This window comes from Staurois parvus, unplaced genomic scaffold (genome assembly GCF_062004578.1).
Source record: "Staurois parvus isolate SC_StPar_1 unplaced genomic scaffold, SC_StPar_1.0 ptg000422l, whole genome shotgun sequence".
NCBI lineage: Eukaryota > Metazoa > Chordata > Amphibia > Anura > Ranidae > Staurois > Staurois parvus.
Genome location: NW_028318218.1, coordinates 1,665,796 through 1,679,706, shown reverse-complemented (window position 1 = coordinate 1,679,706; position 13,911 = coordinate 1,665,796). Strand labels below are relative to the sequence as shown.

At 43.1% G+C, this 13,911-nt stretch overlaps 1 protein-coding gene across 1 annotated transcript in view; it reads right to left on the bottom strand.

Moving 5' to 3' along the window:
* LOC149454602 (nicotinamide N-methyltransferase-like) overlaps window positions 1-13,595 on the bottom strand; it is a 33,837-nt gene extending 20,242 nt beyond the window's left edge. Inside the window, exon 1 of the mRNA XM_089687239.1 lies at window positions 13,403-13,595. The gene's annotated coding sequence lies outside the window, so the exon portion shown is untranslated. The remainder of the gene's footprint in view (window positions 1-13,402) is intronic.
* Between the last annotated feature and the right edge of the window lie 316 nt (window positions 13,596-13,911).

Here is a 13,911-nt window from a genome sequence, read left to right as displayed (position 1 = left end):
CGTGATTTTGTGCACCCGTGCCGCCCTGTAGCAGTATTTCTGCTATAGGGCGGTCAGGAAGCAGTTAACCCCTTCCTGCCCAGTGCCATTAGTACAGCGTCAGTGCTTTTTTTTAGCACTGACCACTGTATTGGTGTCACTGGAGATGTTAGTGACACCAAGTCAGTTCCCCCCCAGTGTCAGAATGTCTGCCGCAGTCCTGCTATAAGTCGCCCAGTATATATACTGCCATTTATTAATGCTATAACTTTCACGTAAACCAACTAATTTACACGTATTGGGATTTTTTGTAGCAAAGACATGTCGCAGAATATATTTTGGCCTAAATTTATGATAACATTTTTTAAATTGTTTTACTGGACATGTTTATCCACTTCATGTCCGGACAGTTTCACCCCCTTCCATTTCAGGCCAATTTTCAGCTTTCAGTGCTATCACACTTTGAATGACAATTGCGCGGTCATGCAACACTGTACCCATATGACATTTTTAGCATTATTTTGAGACAGATAGAGCTTTCTTTTGGTGGTATTTATTCACCACTGGGATTTTTATTTTTTTGCTATATAAATGAAAAAGACCAAAAATTTTGAAAAAAAAATGTTTTTTATTTGAAATTTTGCAAATAAATAATCTTTCTTCATAAATCTTGGCCAAAATTTATTCATCTTTTTAGTAAAAAAAACAAAAACAAAAAATTATAATTGTTGTTTTTTTACATACTGTCACCCTTGCAGTACAGTGTCACCATAGTAACACTGTACTACTTGTGGGCAGTGATGAAGATTTTTTTTTTTTTTACACTAATTGCTTTTACACCCATAAAGGTTGTAAAATAAATCATTTCTCATCTCTTGCTCCATTTCTGCAGCCATTGAGAAATACTGTGCTTGCTGTGATTGGTCACAGCTTGTCACATGATACAAGGCTGTTGTGAGTAGCCTTGTATCATGTGACCTCTGTGATCTTTCACAGATTTCACAAGTAGTTAGCAATGATGTTGGGAAGTGACATCCTGTTTACTACTAGTCATGTGATCACTGATTGGCCAATCAGTGATCACATGAATCGGGACATCACACAGAGGTGTCGTACAGCAATCTGTGTTCACCCGCTCCCACACAGGCAATGGATGCGGGGGGGACGTTTAGAAACATCCACCCGCATCGTCAGCACTACTGTTTGGCTGATTATCGGTAATGGGCTGGGCGAGAAGAGGTTAATAGCAAAAAGTCAAAAATATTGTTTTTTTTCTCAAAATTGTCAGTCTTTTTTTTATAGCGCAAAAAATAAAAACTGCACAGGCGATCAAATACCACCGAAAGCTCAATTCGTGGGAAAAAAAGGATGTAAATTTCATTTGGGTGCAGCATTGCATGACCGTGCAATTGTCAGTTAAAGTACTGTAATGCAAAAAATGGCCTGGTCAGGAAGTGGTTCAGTATAAATGACACCTAGTGCAATACAATATGTCTGATATCTGGCTGCTTTGTTGTTTAAAGCCTTTACTTTCATTAACCCTACACAGAGTGGTAAGAATCAAACTTCCGGGATGTAACTTACAGTCCTGATGGGAGTACTGAGATCACTGAGGGTCACTTGCTTCGTCTCGCATGTCTGCAGTTGTCTAAAAAAGTGATTTGAGTGACTCTACATTCACCCAGACCCTTTTACGATAGTGAGAATGGATACGGCCCATGGTGATTCCTGGGCTCTTCCGTTCCTCTGGGGAGCCTGGGACCACGGTAAACCGCCAGGATGGATTCACACAAAAGAGATGGAGGAATGTCCATTCCTCCATCTCCTCTGTGACGAATGAAGCTGGAAGCAACAATTACTTACTTCAGAGCTGTGATTTGGGAAGCAGCTAATCAAGCATGACCTGTGCTTGCTTAGCTACTTAGAACAGGGGAGACAATTGAGGTCTAATGAATCCCTGATTTCCCAAAGAGAACATGTCACCCGCCCAAAGCTATCACATAGGGGAATTGATAGCCCCTTGCAACAGCAATAAAGTTAAATAAAAAAATAAATAAAAAGTGTGAAAATACATTTCTGGAAAATAAACAAAACAAAACATAAAAGATCATCTGCCCATCCCCGTCCCACATACATGCAAATGCAAACTCGAGCATAGGTCCTACATGCATATGTAAACAGAAATTGCACCACACATGAGGTATTGCTGTGAATATCAGAGTGAGATCAACAATGCTTAGGGCTGGTTCACACCACAATTTGTGCGTGCCAGATGCGTGTTTGCATATGCATTTACATGTGTTTTTTAAATGCATTTTCAATGCATTCCATTGCATTTTCTTCCCTCTTTTTCCAGGACATTCTGCATTCTGGTGCATTTTGGGCATTTACAAGCATTCCAGTGCATTTTTGGTGCGTTTACATGCGTTTTCAGCATTCCAGATGCGTTCCATACAGAAAAAATGCAGCACTGCACTGGAACTGACTGCACTGGTGAGAACTAGGGCTATTGGAATACATTGTACATGCGTTTTGGAAGCAGAATAAAAATGCACTGTATTGCATCTGGTGTGAACCAGTGTAAGGCTATAATTCATGGTTAACTCTACAGTGATAGCCTATAAAAGCTTTTAAAGCGTCGCCTATCAAAAAAAATGAGTTTGTTACCATTTTTTTGGTACATGCGATTTTGAGTCTTGACATGTTTGGTATCTGTTTACTGAGCGCAACATCATCTTTTATATTTTACCAAAAATTCAGTATTATATTGTGTGTGTGTGTGCACTAATATTCATTTTAGTGTATTTTTTCCTGAAAATGCGTGTTTGATAAACAGCTGCGTAAATATCGCGTGACAGAACATTTTACAGCTGCCACCATATTTCTTTCCTTTCAGAAAATATATAATGTCTGGGGGTTTTAAGTAATTTTCTAGCAAACAAATGCTTATTTTGACATGTGTATGAAAAAATGTAAAAAACTGCCCCTGAACAGCCAGTGGCAGGGGAGGAGATCTGGTATTTCTCTACTGCAGTTCAATAACATTTACAGGTCTCCTCCCCACCCTCATCTTGTGACTGGACAGTGAAAGAAGAAGCAGCGCATTGATGAGCAGAACTTCACTCTTTCAACAAACACTGACTATTTTTAATCCCTATGCTGCTGACATTAGTAAGTAGATAGAGAGGTACAGTACATTATATTTCCTTGTTTTAAACTTTTTTTAAATTTTTTCAGTTCATTCCTGGTTTCTGACTTAGGCAAATAATGGGTTTTCTCAGCTAAGCACACCCTCCTGACTGAGCTAAGGGCAGATGGATTTCAGAAAGTAATTGCTACATGGATTACCTACTCTTACTCAAAATGACCACAGCTATAAACGCTAGGGCTGTGTTTTTCAAAGCAATTACTCAACAAAAAAAGTACGGAGACATAGATGGATGAATGGGATTGTTTTGAACATTCAAAATGAATTAATTTGTGTGTTTGCCTTGTGGTGCTCAGATGCAGTATAGCTCCGCTTTAAAAACAAAAGATAGCTCTGACATTGATCAATGCTTGAATCACACTCATAACATTGATTGTTAATCTTACTATTTGTAGTCTGGCCAATGTATTATTTGCCACATGGGCACTGTAGTAAATAAACCACCTGTGTTGCAGGAAATAAAATTTCATATTCGTCTTCCAGCTGTAGAATATGACATCAATTTTGTTATTTACTCCTGAAGTTTCACAAGCACATTTCCCATGGGCAAAAAATGAATCTAATGGTTTTAACTGTAAAAGTCTGCCAGACCGAATTTTTTCTTCATGTACAGTGGGGATCGAAAGTTTGGGCACCCCAGCTAAAAATTTGTATTAATGTGCATAAAGAAGCCAAGGAAAGATGGAAAAATCTCCAAAAGGCATCAAATTACAGATTAGACATTCTTATAATATGTCAACAAAAGTTAGATTTATTTCCATCATTTACACTTTCAAAATAACAGAAAACAAAAAAATGGCGTCTGCAAAAGTTTGGGCACCCTGCAGAATTTATAGCATGCACTGCCCCCTTTGCAAAGCTGAGACCTGCCAGTGTCATGGATTGTTCTCAATCATCGTCTGGGAAGACCAGGTTATGTCAATCTCAAAGGTTTTAAATGCCCAGACTCATCTGACCTTGCCACAACAATCAGCACCATGGGTTCTTCTAAGCAGTTGTCTAGAAAACTGAAACTGAAAATAGTTGACGCTCACAAAGCTGAAGAAGGCTATAAGAAGATAGCAAAGCATTTTCAGATGTCAATATCCTCTGTTCGGAATGTAATTAAGAAATGGCAGTCATCAGGAACAGTGGAAGTTAAACCAAGATCTGGAAGACCAAGAAAAATATCAGAAAGAACAGCTTGCAGGATTGTGAGAAAAACAATTCAAAACCCACGTTTGACTGCACGATCCCTCCAGAAAGATCTGGCAGACACTGGAGTTATGGTACACTATTCCACTATAAAGAGATACTTGTACAAATATGGTCTTCATGGAAGAGTCATCAGAAGAAAACCTCTTCTACGTCCTCACCACAAAAATCATCGTTTGAACTTTGCAAATGAACATATAGACAAGCCTGATGCATTTTGGAAACAAGTTCTTTGGACTGATGAGGTTAAAATTGAACTTTTTGGCCGGAATGAGCAAAGGTACGTTTGGAGAAGAAGGGGCACAGAATTTAATGAAAAGAACCTCTGTCCAACTGTTAAGCATGGGGTTGGATCAATCATGCTTTGGGGTTGTGTTGCAGCCAGTGGCACAGGGAACATCTCACGAGTAGAAGGAAAAATGGATTCAATAAAATTTCAGCAAATTTTGGATGGTAACTTGATGCCATCTGTGAAAAAGCTGAAGTTAAAGAGAGGATGGCTTCTACAAATGGATAATGATCCTAAACACACCTCGAAATCCACGGGGGATTACATCAAGAGGCGTAAACTGAAGGTTTTGCCATGGCCTTCACAATCTCCTGACCTCAACATCATTGAAAATCTATGGATAGACCTTAAAAGAGCAGTGCGTGACAGACAGCCCAGAAATCTCAAAGAACTGGAAGACTTTTGTAAGGAAGAATGGGCAAAGATGCCTCAAACAAGAATTGAAAGACTTGGCTGGCTACAAAAAGCGTTTACAAGCTGTGATACTTGCCAAAGGGGGCAGTACAAGATATTAACTCTGCAGGGTGCCCAAACTTTTGCAGACGCCATTTTTTTGTTTTTGGTTATTTTGAAAGTGTAAATGATGGAAATAAAATCTAACTTTTGTTGACATATTATAAGAATGTCTAATCTGTAATTTGATGCCTTTTGGAGATTTTTCCATCTTTCCTTGGCTTCTTTATGCACATTAATACAAATTTTTAGCTGGGGTGCCCAAACTTTCGATCCCCACTGTATATATGGAGTATACTGTAGTTGTAATTACATGTTAAAATGAAGATCAGATATCCAGTATGTGGAAAACATTGCATTCCTATGGAAGTCGGTGAGATGTAGGGAACAGAGCAGTGACATCACTACACATGCAGATGGCGACAAAGAGAGTAAGCGATCTTATGAGTGAATTTTAGGCACTGACCAATGAGAGTGTTTTTAAAGTTATTTTATACATTTGTGGTATGCTATAATGTTTTTACTTGCTTCATTCTTAAATTTAATTTCTTGTGAATGACGAAAAAAGAATCTTCTGGCCTTTATTGAAGAGTCAAAAGATCATGTGGAATCCTAATTTCTTATGTTTATGACCCTTTCTTAAAAGGAGAAGTGCATTTCCACGTTTGCAGTCAAATTTGAAAAAATTGTGTTGTTTTCATGTTTCATATTCCAATTAACACAGCATACCTAAAAATAAATCCATCTATCCTCCTGGATCCCTGGAACATTGCTGCACAAAGACATTGAAGGATCAATTCCTGGGACTGAACACATGCTCAGCTTGCCTATTCTCAGTAAAGACAGGCACATTCTTTTAAAACTGGATGAAATGCATCAGCTGGGCCCTTAGTGGTGACATCATCACGCACTCGTGCTTGATTGAGTGGAGTGTTTCTATTATATTGCTGCGCAACCCAACTCTCTTTCCAGTAACTTAACATTGCTGCAAGTTGGTTAACAAACATCTAAGGCGAATGTGGCTATGATTGGAGCCGGACTGTTGTGAGGCTGATGGTTTTCGTCCTAAAGGCCACCCAGCAGTTTTAAGGCACTGTCCTGCACACAAGCATTACTGACCTGTGGATTTTGGGGTCAAATTTTTTGGTAAGCAGGAGGTGGGAATTAGTGGTGTTAGAGGTCCAAAGTCTGCACTGTGGATTGCTGACCCATGTAGTTCACACATCACATGGACACATTGGTTTTTGTTTACATATTGAATTCAGAATTTGTTTTTATTACTATTATTATTTATAGGGACAGTGGATCTATTTTTGTATTATGTATTACATTCTTGCTTGGTTTACATACACGATACATTATTACATATGTTTTGGGTTTTTTTTTTATTCAAGTGTAAGTACCTGAATTTGACTTGATTGTTCTCTGTACAGCAGAGCTCAGACTGGGAGAGGGTATTGCAGCACAAGGAGGAAGTTTTGCTGTAGTGTAGGAGGTATGCTGACAGGAGAAGGAAAAGTGGGAGAGATGAGCTTATCAGTGCTCTGCTTCTCCTTTCACTGTCCAGTCACAAGATGGGGGTGGGGAAGAGACTTGTAAATGTTATTGAACTGCAGTAGAGAAATACCAGATCTCCTCCCCTGCCACAGTTTTGCTGTGTGGTAGAGCTGTGAAAATCTCAAGACTGGATGGAAACAGTACAAAGCCTTTCGCAGGTAAAGCAGCTCCCCTATGTATAATCCATCCCTGTAGTTAGAGTTTGCCAAAAATTCAGCCTTATATACAGCCAGGGGTGTATTTGCTGCAAGGCAAACAAAGCATTTGCTTTGGGCGGCATTTTTCAGGGGGGCAGAGCTGCCCCCCAGAAGGGGGGACATTGGTTCTCCTGGGCACTGGGGCAGGGCAGCAGTGTAGAGTGAGGGGACCACCTCCCCCCCAGGAAGAATTAATGCCGGTTCTCCTGGGCATTGGGGCTGAGCGGGAGAGTGGAGTGAGGGGACCACTGCCCCCCCAGGAAGAAGGAATGCTGGTTCTCTTGGGCACCGGGGCTGGGTGGCAGAGCGGAGTGAGGAGACCACCGCCCCCCAAGGAAGTATGAATGCCAGTTCTCCTGGGCACTGGGGCAGGGCAGCAGTGTAGAGTGAGGGGACCACTGCCCCCCCCAGGAAGAAGGGATGCCGGTTCTCTTGGGCACGGGGCTGGGCAGCAGAGCGGAGTGAGAGGACCACTGCCCCCCCCAGGAAGAAGGAATGCCGGTTCTCCTGGGCCCCGGGGCTGGGCAGCAGAGTGGAGTGAGGGGACCACCGCCCCCCAAGGAAGTATGAATGCCAGTTCTCCTGGGCACTGGGGCAGGGCAGCAGTGTAGAGTGAGGGGACCACTGCCCCCCCAGGAAGAAGGGATGCCGATTCTCTTGGGCACCGGGGCTGGGCAGCAGAGCGGAGTGAGAGGACCACTGCCCCCCAGGAAGATGGAATGCCAGTTCTCCTGGGCACCGGGGCTGGGCAGCAGAGCGGAGTAAGGGGACCACCGCCCCCCAAGGAAGAATGAATGCTGGTTCTCCTGGGCACTGGGGCTGGGCGGCAGAGTGGAGTGAGGGGACCACCGCCCTCCCCCCCAGGAAGAGGAAATGCCGGTTCTCCTGGGCACTGGGGCTGGGCAGCAGAGCAGAGTGAGGGGACCACCGCCCCCCCAGGAAGAAGGAATGCCGGTTCTCCTTGGCACTGGGGCTGGGCGGCAGAGCGGAGTGAGGGGACCAGCGCCTCCCCAGGAAGAAGGAATGTCGGTTCTCCTTGGCACTGGGGCTGGGTGGCAGAGCGGAGTGAGCGGACCACCGCCTCCCCAGGAAGAATGAATTCCGGTTCTCCTGGGCACCGGGGCTGGGCGGCAGAGCAGAATGAGGGGACCATCGCCTCCCTCCCCAGGAAGAAGGAATGCCAGTTGTCATGGGCACCGGGGTTCAGCAGCAGAGCGGAGTGTGAGCCTTGGGCCGTTATCCTGGGAGCTGTGGGAGCGGCCATGAGACTCAGAGAAGGGAGCTGCTGTAATGGTGAGTCTCTCTTAGAGGGGGTGGGGGTTTACAGGGGCTGTGGTGTTCGGATATTTTTTGTAGCCTAGGGCAGGACAAATTCTAACTATACTCCTGTATACAATGGGTTTCCAGAACATCTTATCTAAAGAGACAGCACAGTAGTAGCCTGCCTTCAGGCCTTCTTTGTCTTCCCCACTGAGCAGACATATTTATACAGCCTCATAAAAGTGGGTCTTCTTCCATGCTGTGTTTGTGATGGGAGTGTGCTGGACGGTGCAAAGACCAAAAAAAAAACAAAGAAAAAATATCTAGATCAGGGTTTTCTCTAGGTCAGTCTCAGGGTTAGAATTAAGATTCAAGGTTAGGGTCAATGATCAAAGTCAGAGTCAAAGGTTTGGGGTTAAAGGGGTCAGGTTTTCATTTAATATTGTGTCAGTATGTTTTAGTGAGGATAAAAAAGGAACATGTGCACTATTGTTTTGGATACATACAACAAATAACATACACATGTGGTATCGCTGCTATCGTCACGAATAGGAGAAATTATTTTGGGTTGTTCTTTGGTGGTAAGTTATGGTAACAGCAAAAAATATACAGCAAAAGTTTTAAATCTTTTTTTACTGTTTTTGGCCAGTTTTCTTTTGATAATAATAATAAAATAAATAGGCGATATCTATTACCATTTTACCACCAAAAGAAAGCCCAATTTGTCTTGGAAAAAAAAGTATAATGCATCTGGATACACCTTAGCCCTGGTTCACACTATGAACAGCATATGAATTTCACAGGAACCGCACCGCATTCCGGTGCAATTTACATGCGATTCAGTTCAGTGTGAGTTGAGGCCATTCATATTGAATGGGCTCAAATCGCACACACATCACACCAAACTCATGTATACAGCAATTTTGTAACCGCACTGAAACTGGATCGCATGGTTCTTTTGTACCATGCTATCTGGTGCAGGCAAATGCACTGTGTTTGTGATGTGTGTTTGGAGTGTCATTAAGATTGCATTGACACTCACTGGAGATTGCAAGGGCAATGCGATTTGAATGTGTGTGAATTGCGCAGGGATTGCTGGTTTCCCCCAACCGCAATCTAGTGTGAACCTAGGCTAAGTAGTTGTGATCAGGGGCGGACTGACCATTTGGAAACTTGGGCGCTGCCCGAGGGCCCGGGATCAGTAGGGGGCCCCATGAGATGCCCCTGGTACATTTTTCATAGGCTTTTTTGAGTTTGGACAAGGGCACAGGGGCCCCATGATCTCCTATTGCCGGGGGCCCCATGAGTTGTCAGTCTTCCCCTGGTTGTGATGGTATGTACAGTTTTACTAATACATTGCAAAACCTGCCATGAAGGGGTTAAAGTAGTTTTACTGTTGAAAAAAAAAAAAAATATATAATTTTTTTTTCTAACATTTGTTCTATTTCAGTGACACTATAATTATGTTTCTAGTTTGCAGTACAAAGCCTGTCAAAAATATTTGGAGACAACCCAAAGTTTGGGATTTTCATTTACTTTCACTTTTTTTCTGCTTTAATTTCCATAGTTCTTTATTAGTTTTGCACTGTGGGCTTTTTTTGGCTTCTGATGTTTTTTTTTCTACAGTCAGTAAACTCCCCAACATGTTATCCTATGTGTCCATGCACACATAGGCTGTAATCAGCGGTTTTTGGCTGGAAAAAAAACCCAAAACTAGTGGTGTTTAAGAGGAGTTTTTTTTAGCTGTAAAACACTCTAACACTGGTAAAACATGGTGAAATCTAAAAACATTTTGGAGCCAAATGTTTTTTTTTCAGGCTAAAAAAATACTGAAAATGCAGCTAAATGGTAATGCAAAAAACGCTGAAAAATAAAGATATACAAAAAGTAACCGGCAGTGATGGGCCAAACACCCTCGCGTTCAGTTCATGGTTGAATGTTAGAACCTAATGAAAGTTCAACCGTGAACTTCAAACTCAATGCAAGTATATGGGACACGAACTTGTAAATTAAAGAGTGCCTATTTTGAAGGCTTATATGAAAGTTATTGGCCATAAAAGGAGTATGGGGACTTGGGTACTGCCCTGAGGGACAATAATAAGTACACTTTTTGAAGGGGCAGTCATTTTTCATTGTTTAAAGTAAGAAGAAAAACAAACCTTTAAATATCATGCTGCGGGAGGGGGGTGGGTTCCTTTAGCACTTTGGCAACCGCACTATAGCCAAATGTCAGCTACAGTGTGGTGGGAGGGCATCATATGACGTCCTCCCAGAACGCTCCCTCCTGCACGCCCCCAGTGGTGCGCACCCAGCGATCTCCGTGATTGCTGTGTCCTACAGACACAGCTGATCACGTGATGTGGTAAAAGGCCAGTCACAGCAGCCTTTTACCACGTGATCAGCTGTGTCCAAGCAGATCACTGGGCTGTGTCCAAGCTGCGACACAGCAGATCACCGGGTAAATGCAGCTGCCGGTTATTGGCTGCACTTTCCTCACGCTGTCACAGCGTGAAGAAAGTACTGCCGATAACCGGCAATTGTCAGAGAACAGATCGGCACTGATCATCAGCACCCTGATGATCAGTGCCCCCCACCAGTGCTCAGCAGTGCCACCCACCTGTGCCCAGCAGTGCCACACACCTGTGCCCAGCAGTGCCACCCACCAGTGCCCACCAGTGCCCCCCATTAGTGCCACCCATCATTGCTGCCCAGCAGTGCCACCAATCAGTGCCCAGCAGTGCCACCAGTCAGTGCCGCCAGTCAGTGCTGTCAGTCAGTGCCACCCATCAGTGCCTCCTATCAGTGCCCATCATTGCTGTATATCGGTGCAGCAGCATCAGTGCCGTCTCATCAGCGCCAGCTCATCAGTGCTGCCTATCAGTGCCCATCGATGCTGCCTATCCGTGCCACCTCATCAGTGTCCATCAGTGCTGCCTATCCGTGCCACCTCATCAGTGCCCATCAATGCTGCCTATCCGTGCCACCTCATCAGTGCCCATCAGTGCCACCTATCAGTGCCCATCAGCACTGCCTATCAGTGCAGCCTCATCAATGCACATCAGTGAAGGAGAAAAATTACCTGTTTGAAAAATGTTAGTTGTTAAAATGTTAATAGAAACAAAGAAAAACTTTTAAAATTTTTTTGCTATTTTTTCATTTATAGCACAAAAAAAAAAACACCGAGCAGTGATTAAATGCCGCCAAAATAAAGCTCTATTTGTGTGAAACTAATTATAAAAATTTCATATGGGTACAGTGTTGCATGACCGCGCAATTGTCATTCAAAGTGTGACAGCGCTGAAAGCTGAAAACTGGCCTGGACAGGAAGGGGGTATAAGTGCCCGGTAGGCAAGTGGTTAAACTACCTGCAAAGTGGCACATCTGTACAATGTATAGAACCTGCTGCAGCAGGACTGACAAGTTTTTTTTTAAATTACAAAAAAAAAGCATATGGTCCCTCACCCCCCCTCCCAAATCCTTACCAGACCCTTTAGGTCTGGTAGGAAGGTTGGGAGGAACCCCACAGTATAAAGTTTTTCAAAAATGTTTTTTTGTTCAATTAAAGATATTTTTCAAAAGGCTGGCGTCTTTGTTTTTTCTAAATGTAACCCTTTAGTGAATGGGTAGGGGTACCCCTTACCTATTCACAAGGGGGGGCAGCATCAACCACTAGGCCAGGGATGTGGGGAAGACAACGTCCCAATATCAAGGGCACGTGGCCTGGTTAGGAGCAGGCGGGGGGGTCGCTCAATCGCCCCCCCCCCTTTCCTGCCCTGCCAATCCTGTGCTCGGATCAAGGGTCTGGTAGGAATTTAAGGGAGACCCCATGCTTTTTTTCCCTGACTTTTGGGGTGTAGGGTTCCCCTTAAAAGTTCTACCAGTCCTAAAGGTCCTGGTATGGCTTTTAGGGAGAACCGCAAGCATTTTTTTTTTTTGTACTGTGGGGTCCCTGTTTCTTTTTTTTGTTTTATTTATTTTTTTAATATTATTTATTTTTTTACATTCATTTTTTTTTTCAGGGAGCGTATTCTCCCCTCTGTCTTTGGCAGTGTCCAGCAACACAGTGCATAAGGCTGCAGTGTAAGCAGCCTTATTTAGTGTGGGGTGTAATGTAAACCATGATTGCCCAAACCACCATGACTTTGGCCAATCATGGCTCTCATAGTGCATTGTGCTGTGATTGGCCAAACTATTGCACTTGACCTGTGGTCAGGTGCATTGATTTGGCCAATCTCACAATGCACTGCGAGAGCACAGTGCATTATGGGGCACTCAGCAGGCGAACAGCACACCATACACCCTTACCATGAGCACACAGTGCATTATGGGGCACACAGCGGGCAAATAGCCCACCAAACATCCTTAACGTCTGTGTGTTCAACAAACACACGAACGGCCGATGTTCAAGTCAAACTTACATTTGATTAGTCACCGGATATAGAGCATCGTATTAGAAACATCAAGGGTCAGGAAGAAGTAAAACATACAGCCTTGTTAATGGCATAATAATGTCAATAATGCCAGGAAAGTTACAAATAGATAACCATTGATATCAACTGATTGAGAAAAAAAAAGAAGAGAGAGGTTACTACATCCTGTTGAGGAATTCACTTTTGATGAATACGGTAAACAGGACAAATAGGTGAGGGTGAGGAGAACAGAGCAATAAAAAAGCCTTTAGCTATACTTTAAAATGTGTTTTCCTTTCAAGTGGGGATAAATTACATTTTTTATTATATCAAGTGCACCATGTTTTTTTTTTCTCTTTCTGCTGCTTTCAGGCTTCTATTTTGTCCTGTGCACGCTGCTAATTCTCCACTGCTTCACCTCACCACCACTACTAGTGTAGAGCGAGCAGTGCCGTTATTTGTGGTCACTTGATCCTCTCTATGTCTACTACAATTCCCATAGAGTTGAATGTGCGTGTAGTAGATGGCAACCAGGAGAGGATGGCTACGTTTACATAGACAAGGAAGGCACAGAGAATGAACATAGCCTCCCTAGAACAGGAGGTCTGAGAACAGCAGGACAATGAAATAATGGAAGGGAGAGGCAGAAGGTACATTCTACTTCTATTCAGACTAATTATATTTATTTTATTTGATAAAAAATTGTGAATTTAGTGTCGCTTGGTAAGGTAGTAGAATTCCCCCGATATATCTGTAGTGTAGCAGTGAAGTTCATTCCCTCTGCTCCTCATACTATGAACAGGATAATATAAACCTCAGAGACTTATATAAACAATCCACTGTGATAGTTCATTACCTGTCAGACTATCTGGATGTGTCCTGGATTATGGAGGGTCTCGTCTCTAAATACGCTCCTATTTTCTCCCAAGTAGTTGGTAAAATCCAGCAGGAGATGAAGGATGATGCTTTGCACTTGTAGCACTTGTTGCAGACAAGCTCACCCTCAGGGGGAACTCAGGGTTCAAGGTCAGCCGTGCATGTGCATGCAGTGAATGGTGTAGTACTTCTCAGATCATCACTTCTACGCGTTTCAGAGGTAGACGTTCCCCCTCCTTAGGAATTTGATGTCAGATTCCACAGACACACGTGACTTATCCCTCTGACACGCCACCTCGCTGGCACCGAGTGTGAACGTGTCTGCAGCGAACACTGAAAGTAAACAGCATCATCCCTCATTCTCCTACTGGATTTTACCAACTACTTGGGAGAAAACAGGAGTATATTTAGTAATGGGACCCTAAGTATCCAGGATACAACCAGAAAATGTTTGACTGGAGATGAATTATCACAGTGGATGGTTCACAT